This window comes from Cottoperca gobio, chromosome 4 (assembly GCF_900634415.1).
Source record: "Cottoperca gobio chromosome 4, fCotGob3.1, whole genome shotgun sequence".
Taxonomy (NCBI): domain Eukaryota; kingdom Metazoa; phylum Chordata; class Actinopteri; order Perciformes; family Bovichtidae; genus Cottoperca; species Cottoperca gobio.
The window spans coordinates 20,421,967-20,435,540 of NC_041358.1; the positions used below are offsets into that span (position 1 = coordinate 20,421,967).

The 13,574-nt window shown below is 42.9% G+C and overlaps 1 protein-coding gene across 2 annotated transcripts in view; it reads right to left on the bottom strand.

The window, feature by feature from the left end:
- scfd2 (sec1 family domain containing 2) overlaps positions 1-13,574 on the bottom strand; it is a 78,017-nt gene that overhangs the window by 21,371 nt on the left and 43,072 nt on the right. The window lies entirely within an intron of this gene.

Genomic DNA, 13,574 nt, shown 5'->3' on the forward strand with positions numbered 1-13,574 from the left:
ATAATTTCCACTTTAACAAACATTATTTAATTACTGCCATTGCATGATGGGACCAAATATGCTACCTTTTTATTTATTTGTAATATTTTTGGGCTTTTTATGCCTTCAATGACAGCGAGAAGTGTAGATAGTGAAAGGGGGGAGAGAGAGAGAGAGAGAAGGGGAACGATATACAGCAAATGGCCACGGGCCGCTGTGGCAAGGACTCAGCCTATATATATGGGTCGCCTGTGCTACCGGGTGAGCTACCGGGACGTCCCATCAAATGCTAGCTTAAGAGAAGAAGAGCAGAAGCTTATTTGTGTGAGTGATATATATGAGTGGGAATTGTTGGGTCTCTGTAAATATAATATATTATATATAATAATATAAATAAAAAGTCGGACTGAACTGTTACTCAATATTTGAAGTTCTCTCATATTTAACATGTTCCCGTGAGTATACATCTCTACTTTATCCTCGGGAACACACGTTATGTAATCATTAAAAGAGATGCTGAACCACCTGTGTTTCTGTAGTAGCCTGTGAATAAAGTGAAACATGTGATTTCTTTGTGTTTTTCTTTCCATCATCTGAACATGTACACATTTATTACAAACAAGCCAGTAACAACCTGTATCAGCGTGGCATATAATAACAAAGTCAACATGACAGTAACTTGTTGAATGTCTCAACAGTTTCTGAATGCGACTTCAATGGCACAAAGTTTAGGGGGAGGAGGGGGGGGCGGGGGTCAAAAAGCCTAAAGCAAAGGGAGGTCAGAAAGAAGGTTAAATATAAGTAAACAAGGACTTCCTCCCTGAGGATAACATCTGCACCTGGACTTCTCATCATCGCTGCGCTCTGAGCCGGCTCAGCACCAACGAGGACATGTGGCCCAGAGGAAACAAGCTCATAGTACTGCTAGTCTCCAACTTTGCATCAAACACACACACACACACACACACACACACACACACACACACACACACACACACACACACACACACACACACACAGACAGAGAGTTCTGGGAAAATGTTCCGACCAATAGCAGTTCAATAAACCAGCACTGTAGTTTTCATGAGTAACCATAGTGGCATTGCGAGTGTTAAAACATCCATACACAGCTGCACGGTGTAACGCAATGTCCGCTCCATCCATCCACAGGAAGGGACCGGGATTTATTTATGACTCACTGACACTTTGATCCTCTTCAATTTCACAGCTCAAACAGCTTGTTTGCTTCCCCTTCTGCTCCGAGTCTGTCACATTCATCTCCCCACTATCTGCACACACACACACACACACACACACAAACGACTTGCCTTTTCGGTGCCAGTACTCGCCTTTCATTTCAAGTCTTATGTTGCGCTTTTATGTGCAAGACTGATCCATGTGTCACGGTAAAACAAGCCATGTTATCATCATTACAAAACCACAAGACAAATGTTTGGCCTCTAACATGCGAAAAAGCAAATGGGATAGCACTGTTTCATCATGTGTTTCTCTTCTGTTGCTCCATTCCCGTCTCCCTAGGGTCTTCACCTGGAGCCCTTCAAGGCTTTGCGATACACCGTGGGGAGCAAGACATTAATCAAAGGTGGAGCAGAAAGAGGAGTGGGGTGGCAGGGCTATCCTGCTCTCCCACCATGTTTTCTACAATCCCTCCCTCCCTTTTCAGCATTTTAAATCTCTCACAGTCTGAGGAATCATCACCCTCGAAGCCCCTCCCCTGTAAGAATAATGGATGGCCCAGACGCATGTACAAACACACATAAAAACCTCACACGTAATCCTAAGATATACAAATGCAGGTAAAGAAAAAACGTCCTGCAAAACATCTTCTAAAAACAAAACAAAGAGAGCAAGTAGTGATCTGCCTATGAATAAAGAGAGTCACTGTTGGAGGAGAGGTCCAAAGGGGGCCTGCTCTTATTTTGACAGTCCCTCTGTCCTGGAGAAAATGGCCTCTGTTCTGTTTGTTTTCCGAAGAGAAACATCTGAACATCTGTGGTGTTCCTCGGAGCAACATGCTGGGCTAGAGTTACAAGCTGCACCGGTGCACAAGAACGCATAAACACATGTGCACAGTCAGACACATAAACACACACACACACACACACACGTAAAGGAGGGAGAAATACACACTCGTTCGGTTAATGTCATTCTGAGGATGATGTATGGTGTCACTGCTGTATCATATAATATATATTATTCTTAAGTGATGTAAATTCCATGTTTTACTAAGGTGTGGAAATACCACAACACTTCAAAGGCAGCATGAGGAATGTCGCCTTAATGCCGTGACTGTTGGGGCACACTGCTGTAAATGTGTCTGTTGGTGTTTGTGAGCCTGTCCTCAAGTCTACAGCAAAAGCTGGATGGACAACAGAATTGTCTTCTGGCTGTGGCTGGAGTTTATGTTGTATTACTATGTATTGAACCAAGTAAAGCAAGGCTCAAAAACAACTCTTGAGAAAATATTGTGTAAGCGCGAACATATTTAACTTGGCAAGAACATCTGGTCTTTGTCACAGGCCTCCTTTTTCAATAAAAGTAAGCTTCGGGACCTTTTTCGCTATGAGAAGTAATAATAATTCAACGAGGAACAGCGAGGATAGCGCTGTAACAACGTCACCGCAGCCATGGAGGCCAATGTGTTCTCGAAGATACAGTTTGATCACAGACAGGAGATCTGAGTTTATATGCGGTCTGCTTGGGTTCAATCTCTGCGGGTGCAGTTCTCAACATGGTCGCTAGGGTGCACTGTTACACTGCTCACTGAACCCCCCCCCCCCAAGCATACACACACACACACACACACATCAGCCCCCACTCCTAAACACAACTGCTGCCACAACTGAGCTGTTTTCTCTCGTTCTCCTGAGGGAGATCAGCCTCCTTTTAAAAAAACAAAACAGAAAAACAACTGTGTCCAACCTCTCCATCTCAGATAATACAGCGAGGTTGTGGCCCAGATGTGAGGCACCAACTCAAAACCTGCTGAAAAAACACAGTCACTTTCCCTTCTCTGATCTGCTGATGTGTTTTCCTCTCCATTTTTAGTTTCTACTTCTCTTTTAGTGGTAATCCTTTGCTGTCTTTAGAGCCCAATCACACATTGAAATCACCACAAAAACAGAAGTTAAACATTGTGTGGAGCTAAGTATGAATATATTTCAAGTTACGCAGTTACGCAGACGCAAAGACTTCAGTTTAAGTGTAGAGAACACTGCTCCAAAATGTGTATAATGAGGAATTTAACCTTCTGAATCTCCTCTTTTATTATGCCAGACTTAAATGTTCTCTTTCAAAAACACTACTTGGAGGTACAATTTACACCGGTCCAATACTTGGGTGTGTGTGACATGTATGATTGTCAAAGTACAGCATTTTTCAAACCACATCAGGGAGGGGCTGTCATTCTGGAGTATAAATTGTAACCTGTAAACTGGCAATGATGGTTGAAAATAGAGGCCTGGCCTGCTTTGAAATAGCACATACATCACTAATAGGCTATCATACTGGACACAGGTTGACATTTGAGAGAGACACTGAGGCACGACAGCTGGACCCAACCCTGTGGAATAAAGACACGGTAAAGGAATGCTTAGACGACATAATATAGATCCGAATGCCGCGCTGTTACACGGATGCAAAATGTGAAGCGAAGTTAGACTAACAAGATCAATACAATGCAAGCTATGCCACCGATTCCACACTATTCCACTGATCGACAGTTGCGGAGCGATGCGGCAACAAATGCAATAAAGAAAAACTGCCAACTAGCAAACATAGATGTTGATGATGCAAACTCCAAAATATAAAAATAAGTGTTTTTTTTACAAACACTGCATGTTTGTAAAAAACCTTTAAAGGAAAACTTGAACATTTAGGGGAAATACGCTCGTTGAGAGTTCGATGAGAAGCATTTAACTTAGCTTAGCATGAAGACGCTTTAACCTCATATCGAGTGTCTGCGCAAAGACAAGCTAACTTTCAGCAGCTTCGTATTTATCGTCTGGACATGAGAGTGGAACTTCTCCTTTAAGCGGCTTCATGTTTGGACATGACAAAATATGTGTCCTCTATGCAATCGCACCTGTACTATCAAGAGACACAATTAAAAAAACATTGCGGCAAAAATCTACTAATCCAACATATGGTTGAGCGGGAGGAGGGAGGAGCTGTTGGTTACAGACGGTACACATTGTTTTTAAGAGAGAAGAAACGATCAGCCATCTTCAGGAGCGTAGGACTGGTAGCATCCTCTGGGAGGAACAGTATTAAAAGGAGAAACCGTTCCCCGTTTAACTTAAGGGAAGTATAAAATGTGAAGATGTATAAAATACCGATTGACAACGTTTTTGTCAACCCCCAATATTTTTGTTCTACAACATACTGTTGCTGCAGTGGCTCTTTGCTGCACAATAAATATTTTCATTTTAAACACTGCAAATATTCCACACTACCCTACAGTTGTGTAGGTCATCAAAGCACAACAAGTGTGTGTCAGATCAGTGGGTGAAAGTGCTCAGAAGCCTGATGGCAAATGTCCAATCCCACACACTAGGAAGCATGATAATGTGATAATGTGCATGGCAGCCCCGACTGCCCTGAGTGTAGCCCGGCTGCTCCGAGGCCACACCAGCATGCTAACGAAGAGCCGGAGGAGAGGCACGACTGCGGGCCGACCTCTCTCTGCCGGGGTTATCGTAAATGAACTATGGAGCAAGGGTGTCATAATTCATGGCGGCATATCTTCTCCTCTGCCAAGGCCGCTGGATTTCTCTATGAACATCAGCCAGAAACATTCATACAACAAACTATGGCGGATGTAACTCCTTGTGGTTTGTGCGTGCAACATATGAAATAGACAATCAGTCAAGTAGAACACTTAACTCTGAGCTCATTGCACAAGACGCCGATGATTACAAAATAAGACAGAGTGAAGAAAAGCGAGGATAAAATGCAGCTAATCGTCAAATTAAATGTTTAATACATTACATTTAAATCTTGATAATTGTAAAACACTCTTCTAATTGAATACGTTGCTAGAATGACATTTTTTTATATACTTGGCTGCATATTCTCATATCCTCCGCAAGTTATGCATCATTTATTTTTCCATTTGTTTTACAAGCAAATTCCCTAAAGTGCTGATCTGGAAACTCTCTCGCAGAGGGATATTTATAAATATCAACTTTAGATAATTATGATATTTGAAAATGACTGTCATGAGGAGTTCAGAAAGACAATGCACAAATACATAAAAGAAAAAAAAAAGAGACAAACTCCTATTCACAGCATTATTTAAGAACAGGAGGACTTTTCAAGGGTCACTGGTCAGGCTGTATGATCACATCATTCTCAACTAGAGAAAATATGTGTTTTACTATCATATACTTAAAGCATACGGGCCTTGGAAATCATACATTTGTTTTGAACGCTGCGGTTCTTCAGAGCCATTTTGTTCCTCTGCCCTATTTCAAAAATCTCCATTTGAGAGTACAGAAGAGGGTTTTCTGTAAATGTACACCTCCTGAATGAATAAGCACTTCCTGTTTCAGTCAGGGTTGGGGTTCACACAGGGGGGTTACATTGCTCTTTCTTTCCTAACACTAAAGAAAAAAAGAAACTACTCCAACAAGTCAAGAGCAGGATTTTCAGTTCACTTGCAGACTCTTAAACACGCAGCTGGAATCTCACGTACTTATCAAATTATACAAAGGCTCTATTGCACAGGATTTATTGGAGCGTACATCAAATTAATAGCCAATTTTGCTACAACAGAAACACTTGGTTTCTATTAAATATCCGAATGTAAACAGAGAAATTTTGTTTCATAAGAGAAAGGAGAGAGGTAGAAGAAAACAATGGGAGAGGAGGACAGGACTGTTTATTTACCGAGTGCAAGCAAAGAAAAAGAAAAAGCGCTTCCACTAGTGAGGGCATAAATACTGCCACAACCGCAGACAAACGTCTGCTCGTACACATGTACGCACAACCACGCACACACACACACACACACACAACCATTAGACAGGAGGAGGACAGATAGAGGAGAGGGTGGTGCAGCTGATGAAAGGACATGATTAACCTCTGATCTTCAGTCTGTATCGTGTGTGCATGTGTGTGCGTGCACGTCTTGGAGGGTATGAGCGAGCGAGCATGTATAGATGAGAGAGAGAGAGAGAGAGAGAGAGAGAGAGAGAGAGAGCGAGCGAGAGAGAGAGAGAGAGAGTGAGTGTGTGTGTGTGTGTGCTGAATGATAACTGTGCTATGTGCTCGGCCGCTCCCATGGGAGACAGAGATAGGTAATGTTGACGATGTTCAGATCCTTTGATAGTGGCTGTAGGGATAGAGCAGGGGAGGAGGAGGAGGGAGAGGGTGGTGGTGGCTGTATATATTTGCGTAGGTGTGTGTGTGTGTGTGTGTGTGTGTTTGATGGGCGATTGAGTTGAGGTGGTTGTGTAGCCTCTACCCTCTGGTGGTCCCTGGGTGCTGCTGGTCTGAATTACGGACAGAGGGGTGGACAGGAGAATTTGTGTTTGACCTCTGAGATCAAACTGACCTGGGACAAAAGCATGGGAACGTAGTGTGTATAAGTGAGAGAAAACGTGAGCAAGGATGGGAAAAATAAAAGACAGAAAATATGAGTGTGTGTGTCTGTGGGAAAGCAGAAGAGAGAGATTAGTTTCTATACACGCCGGACAATGAATTGTGTATTTGTGCAAACAAGTTCATGCATGACTGTTTATTGACTCTACAAAGCGATTACTGCACGGTCTGACCGAGGAAACACACATGCGATTGAGAGAGAGAGAGAGAGAGAGAGAGAGAGAGAGAGAGAGAGAGAGAGAGAGAGAGTTGCGGGTTTCATTTGATACCTGAAAACCAAATAAACAACTTGGAGCCTGCCAGATCTGAACCCAGAGCAATAAACTCCACTGATATCTGAGCCACTGGGTTTGTTTACCGGCTCATCAGTCAACACACCACAAGGGCATATACACACGGACACATCTTAACCTGGACGCCTCTACGATATCTTTGCTGGAGAACACGGTTGCGTTGGAACCTTTAGCTGTGGAGATATTCGGAGCCACTATGGTGGGAAAGAAGAGAGGACACACATTCTATGTGAGATCCAGTACCAAATGACTTGTTTTCAACCACGAAGACGTCTTCAATGGTCACATGTCTCTGTGAAGGGTAAAAAAGAGGGGTGGGACGCAACAGAAAACAGAGATTGAAGCCACATGTTGAGACGCAGCACACACACACGCACACACACACACACACACACACACACACACACACACACACACACACACACACACACACACACAGATTGATTGATTAATCTGGAATGTTTCTTTCCTCTTTTTCTCTCTAAAAGTTCCACAGCAAAGCCAGAGCAGATGACAATACACTGCCCATATACTGGAGCACATGCAAGGGATTCGTTTTTTTCACCCTTCACCTCTTTCTTTTTCTTACACTCGTACACTTTAACTGTGACTCATCTGCTCATTCAGACACACACTATTGTACTGTGGGATGATTCACATCTAGGAGTGATGAGGTGTTGCGGCGAGCTGTGCTCACAAACAAAGCCTCCATCTGGAAGTCTGCGAGTGCTACAAGAGCACGGAAAAATTCTATGATCTCAAACGTACAGCCGCTTTTGAGACGGGTTGCTTTTAAAGAGGGACAGTAGCACATATCAGGAGGGACGAGTTGCATCAGTGTGTGATCCCGCAGGAGGCTGAGGCTGCAGAGGGATGAGATGAGTTGTACCGAGAAGTAAAGGGGAGAAGGGAATGATCTGAGGGGCGTCAAACAGAGTGGCATACTAAATTACATAAAACTAATTTAAGCTGGTTTGTGGATCCAGAATTGCATCGATTCTGCAGGAGGGTTATTATTTCTCATTTTTACTTCATATTTTCAAAGATATCACAGGTGCATCATGGGAAGTGAAAACAGGGAAGTGGAAATGTAAATGTGAAGACATTTCTTAAACATTGTTTGTACTATAAACCAGTTTCTGGGGGAGGGGATTAGAGGAATCTGACTGACGCAGTAGGATTTCTTTTGGAGAATGCTGATGTCTTGGTCATGTAAAGTGTAACCAAGATTTTAATAGACTTTTTACATGTAATCATGTGCAGGACAAAGACTTAAGACAAAGAAATCATTTCTTAGACGGAAGGAAAGCAGGATGAAATTAGAGTTCGCCCTCAAAAACAAAGTCAGGGTCGAACTAAATTGTTCTCTAGAGGTCACTTACAGCATAATATATCATCACTGCTACTTATGGTACTTCATGCTTCCAAAATAAGGTCAGGGCGAGGAGAACATTCTCATTGCTGACTTGCTTCATGTACAGAATAGACAGATTTAAAGCACATATTCATCAAATGCTAAACGTTTGCAACATATTAAGGATTTCACGCAAATAAAATGAACTTTAAAAGTCATCAAAGAATGAACAATATGTTAAATCCTTGTCTTTGATTGGCTTAATAAGTACAGGAGCAGGTTCCTACAGTGCATTTAATGTGCAGTGCAGTTAATATATTGTCTAATTCCCTTGTGCAACCCGATGTCTCTGAGTTAACGGGTTTATCGTGTGCATGTTAAAGTCCTGATTCTGAAAATCTATGTTGCTGTTGACATTTTTTAAATGTCAGTGTTCAATGATGTGAGCTCCACAAAACTGAATCCAATCCACCTCCATTGTACTGGGAAGGAGGCAGATCCATAACGAAATACCACTCGGGGTAAGTGAGCAAATATGAACTGACCTATTAACGTGTAAGTAAACATGTGTGACATAAACCTCTGGTATGTCCGGGCGACAGTGAGTGAGAGAGAGAGGAGTGGACTAGAAGAGAAGGTAGTCATTGTGAGATAGTGAGAATTGGCAAGATAAGGTGGCGAGTCCCACAGACACAGAGGAAGCCTCCTATCACAGGAAGCTCCTCTTGCAAATGTCAGATCCTCCTAATCGCAGCTCTACTTCCTGTTTCAGTCCCACAAGCTGGACAGCATCACACAACCAACCCGCAACCCAGCGGGATTATACATATATTTAGCCATCCAGGCAGGCATCCTACACAAACATCACATCCTGGTGGGGTTAAAGTCCACATCAAAGTGGATTACAGGGTGGATGAAGCCAGCGCTACAGTGACCGCTAGCAGACGTAGCACTTATTATTTCTGACCTTGATATGTTGACGCCACACATAGGGTTTAGGAAAAATCTCAAAACTGTCCACTTTTTTTTTTTCTTCACTTTTGTTCATAACAAACACACACATGGACCATAATAACTCATCATAACTCACAATAACCTCTGCCCAAAAGATCCACTGCTTAAAAAAAAAAAGGGTTAGCATAACACTAATAACACACAGCAGTCCTGATAATACACACCGGCCCTACAGAAACACACAAACTTCATAATCCTGTCATTCAAAATACACAACGGGCTAATCCGCTCCCACACATCGCAGCAGAGGGCTGTCACGGATGGGTCAGGAACCGCAGCAGCACAGTGGTATCACAACTGAAAACATTTGGACTACAAAGCTTGCTGGTTTTAGAATCATTTAGATCAAGTTCAAGTGAAAGTGTGAGGCAGCTGCCGATGTGTGTGTGTGTGTGTGTGTGTGTGTGTGTGTGTGTGTGTGTGTGTGTGTGCGCTCAGCCTCTTGACTGGTGCAGTGATGCAAGGAGGCCTACCAGAGGGCGGCTGCGTCCACCTGAGAGACAGATGTTAGTGTTATGTGTGCGAGTCCGTGAGTCTACACAGGCAGACAGGAGAGGGCCAGACCTGCCACAGCAACGCTATAAAAGCCACATTAGTGTGTCTAATAGCACTTCAGGAAGAAATAACACTCCGCAAGCACTTATATATTCTGATCATATGATAATTTAAGCTCCATTCATAATTCAACAGGTTGTGTGGTGTTTCAATCTTAATGTTTTACACTCTCAATGATCCATTTCCAACATCTGAATCAGACGTCAGAGCACTAATGTCACTCTGTCAACACTCGGGGATAAATAAGTGAGTGTTTCATTAAAGGAGAGGTTGTGTACAACTGGGAAACTCTGGAGAGATGTTACTAAGGAACTGTGAACACTCCCATCAGCAACATATGAGGAAGGGAGGCGTGGAGGAGCGAGCAGGAAAAAGAGAAAATGAAAACCATACATCCCATCCTGGAAATAACACATTCCCATACAGTGGATTTGCTTTGCTCCAGTACGGAGAGGGAAATTAAAGCATGGCCAAAAATAATGAGTGTTTTCAATGTGGAGACTTGAGTTTGTGTGTTCTGGGTCAGGGACGATAGAGAAGGAGCTGGACTAGTGGGGGAGTATACAATAAGGGCAGGGGCACTCTGGCCTTTAGGCTAAGGGGAGACAGTTATAAGGGAGGTGTGTGTTTGCATATGTGTTCTAATGTGTTTATTTTCTGGGGGGGGGGAGTTTACACTGGCCCCACCGCAGCAATCCTCGCTGCAGACAGTCATTATCACCGTATATACACCCGCGCCGTGTGGATGGCGGTGATAACGGCAGCTGACGGCCCTCTCCGCCAAAATGTTTCTCACCATCTGCGAGTGTGCAACGGAAATGTTACAACAGGCAGTTCATTCATCCCTCTATCTCTGCCCATCAGAGAGAGAGAGAGAGAGACGTTTACCTGGACAGAGAGTGGGCTGAGTCGGATGTGATAGTGCTGAACTCACAGACACAGTGCAGACGGCAAGCAGCTGTCAGCATCAAAGAACAGCCAAGTGTGTGTGTGTGTGTGTGTGTGTGTGTGTTCGTATGAGAGAGTGTGAGAGGCAGCCAGAGACGACCAAGAAGCAGAGAGAACTAAGAGAAGATAAGATGAAAATGATTGAAAGGCAGAGAGAAAACATGATGGAGAAATAGGTTCTATCGATAGTAGGATTTACATGATAGTGAGTATCTCCCACAACAGGCTGTGCTCTATCAGACTCAGGACAGGAGTCAGGACTCAGTCTCAGGGCAAGGTAATCGAACATCAATACCCACCGATATTAGCCTGTAGCAATGAATAATAAACAGTGTTGAGTGTTAAAAGCGGGCCCTGAATGCCTGATCAGATTCTTACTCATGTTTATGAATTCTTCCATAAGCTGTTTCTAGATTTAAATAACTTATTTTGTAAATGTTAGACTGCATCCTGTGTAGGGAACGTCCTTGTACGGCTGCTTAGTGTATTAGAGGCATTTAGGATGTTTGATTTAACTGTTAAACAGAAGAAAGGGTTTTTGCAGAGAAGCGGGTTTATATAATTTTTTTTTTGGCATTGACACATTTCAAACGATGCCTTTGCAAAAAGTCAATTAGACACATTTGCTTTGGATTTGAACTCTTTTCATTTATGAGTTGGTGGTCTGTGTCATCACGTCTTTATAATTGTGATTTAATTGACGGATAGAGAAAGATATCTGGCAGTTAGTTTTCTAAAATTCACAAAGACTCTATCTATTGGAGGCAGTGGTGGGCCGTCAGGGCCAGCAAGGCCTTCTCTGCTGGCCTAAACATCATCAGAATATAAATTTAATTTTGATATATGTTTTCCACAAATATGTATTAAATTATTCCCCATAGTCTATTCTCTTCATTTCATAGCTTTCCTCTTGGTTGCGCTGCTTCCAGCCTCAGATGGAGATTTGGAGGTCTGGCCTTTATGTTAGAGCTTTTATCCAATCATATTTCAGCCATGATGTGTTGCCAGGGTCCAAGAGATCTGCCCTGAGGCCTTCAGAATCAACAGTGCAGGGCGCCTGTCGCTTAAAGTGAACGGAGACAAAACTGTGGCGTTAACCAATGAGATTTCAAGTTGGGGACACTGGGGCCAACTAGCAGGCGTACGATAACGTCAGCACGTCCACGTCTTTTGATTGGATACGCACTATTGAGAGGCAGAGCTATGCAGAGCTAGCAAACTGAACTTGAACGAGCTAATTTAGATTTCTACAAGCTGTTTTTTTTCAACACATAATGGCTGAAGGAGGAGAAGAGATCGATTTGGTCGCAGATATAATTACAACGCCATTTTCAAGACAAAGTTTTCAAGAAAAGCTAGACATCATGAGAAGAGAACAGCCAACCCCGATGCTAGCGAGACTATCACAGGGTTTGTCCGCCACTTTCAAATGACTAACTACGAGCGGTACCCCCGGCTCACAGCCTCCGAGAGGCACTGCACATTGTACTGCTGGGAATGCCTGCTATTTACAACTGATCGATTTGGTGTTTGGAGCAACACAGGGTTTGGAAACTTCGAGTTGTCTAACCAAGGCAGCAACGAGACACCAAAGCACGGCTGGGCACTTACAAGCAACGGTGCTTTTGAAAACCTTTGGGGACACCCGAGTGGATCTACAGCTCAACGAACAAGTGCGCAGGGAAACAGAGCTCCACAACGAAAGGGTGACCAAAAATAGGGAAATGCGGATTTATTGATTATAAATGCTTCGGAAATATTAATATAACTCTGTTGTACTTGACTATGTTAAGTTGATGCAACGCCCGGCTATACTGCATTTCTGTCTAAATGTATAGTTTCTAGAGCCATGGAGTCATAATGATGGTATTAAGAGGTGGAATAATTCAGGTAGGACTGTGTAGGACATCACTGAAGGCCTAGGTGGGAAATACACGGCCCGCCACTGATTGGAGGACTGCTGCATTAGATTATACAAGTGCTCCCTCAGGCTTTTTATCTACTATACACAGCTACCTGTTTTCTGGCTAAGTGGTTTACATTGAGTGCCACCAATTTTTTTTCATTTTCAGCATTGATTACCTGGAAATGACAGATTACAGACTTGAAAAGAAGGGGGAAAGTTTGGATTGCTTATTTGTGTGTTACCAAGCAGGAACGTTTTTTAGGCTGTAAGGTGATTTTGGTGTAGTGGCCACACTGGGTATTGCAACTTCCCTCGGATCATCTTGTGATCCCCCCCCCCCCCACCACCATACATAATCACTGGAAAAGGAACGGTAAAAAAAAAAAAAAAAGTGAGCACATTTTTCTGAGGGCCACTAAAATGACTCTTTCAATTATCAGAACTGAAAAGTCTAGAAGAGTCGTATGGCTGAAGAAGAAATCTAAATGCAGAAGCGCAAGGAAGTCCGCAGAGGCTTTTCAGGTGAATACATGGGGTTCAGTCTTTGACACAATATCCAATGAGACCTTTGCTTTGGAACAGTCTCAAGAGCAACAACACCTGAGACCTGAAGTCATGGGTGCTGAGAAGGTGCTAGCAGTCACCTGCTTTCCCAGCTGCTTGCTTGCTCATTGCTTCTGAGATCTTTTTTTCTCTCCTGCTGTTTCACTAATGTAAATTGGCTCTCATAGATTTTTATTTGACTAAAATGTTTATTTTAAGAATTATATTGGGAAGTAGAAGAAATAAAAGGAGAAAGAAAAACGGCAATAGTTTTAACTGCCCGCTGTCATCACAATTAAATCACAAATGTACTGTAATGATACAGCAACAGTGAAAACCAAAAACCAACAGATAGTTT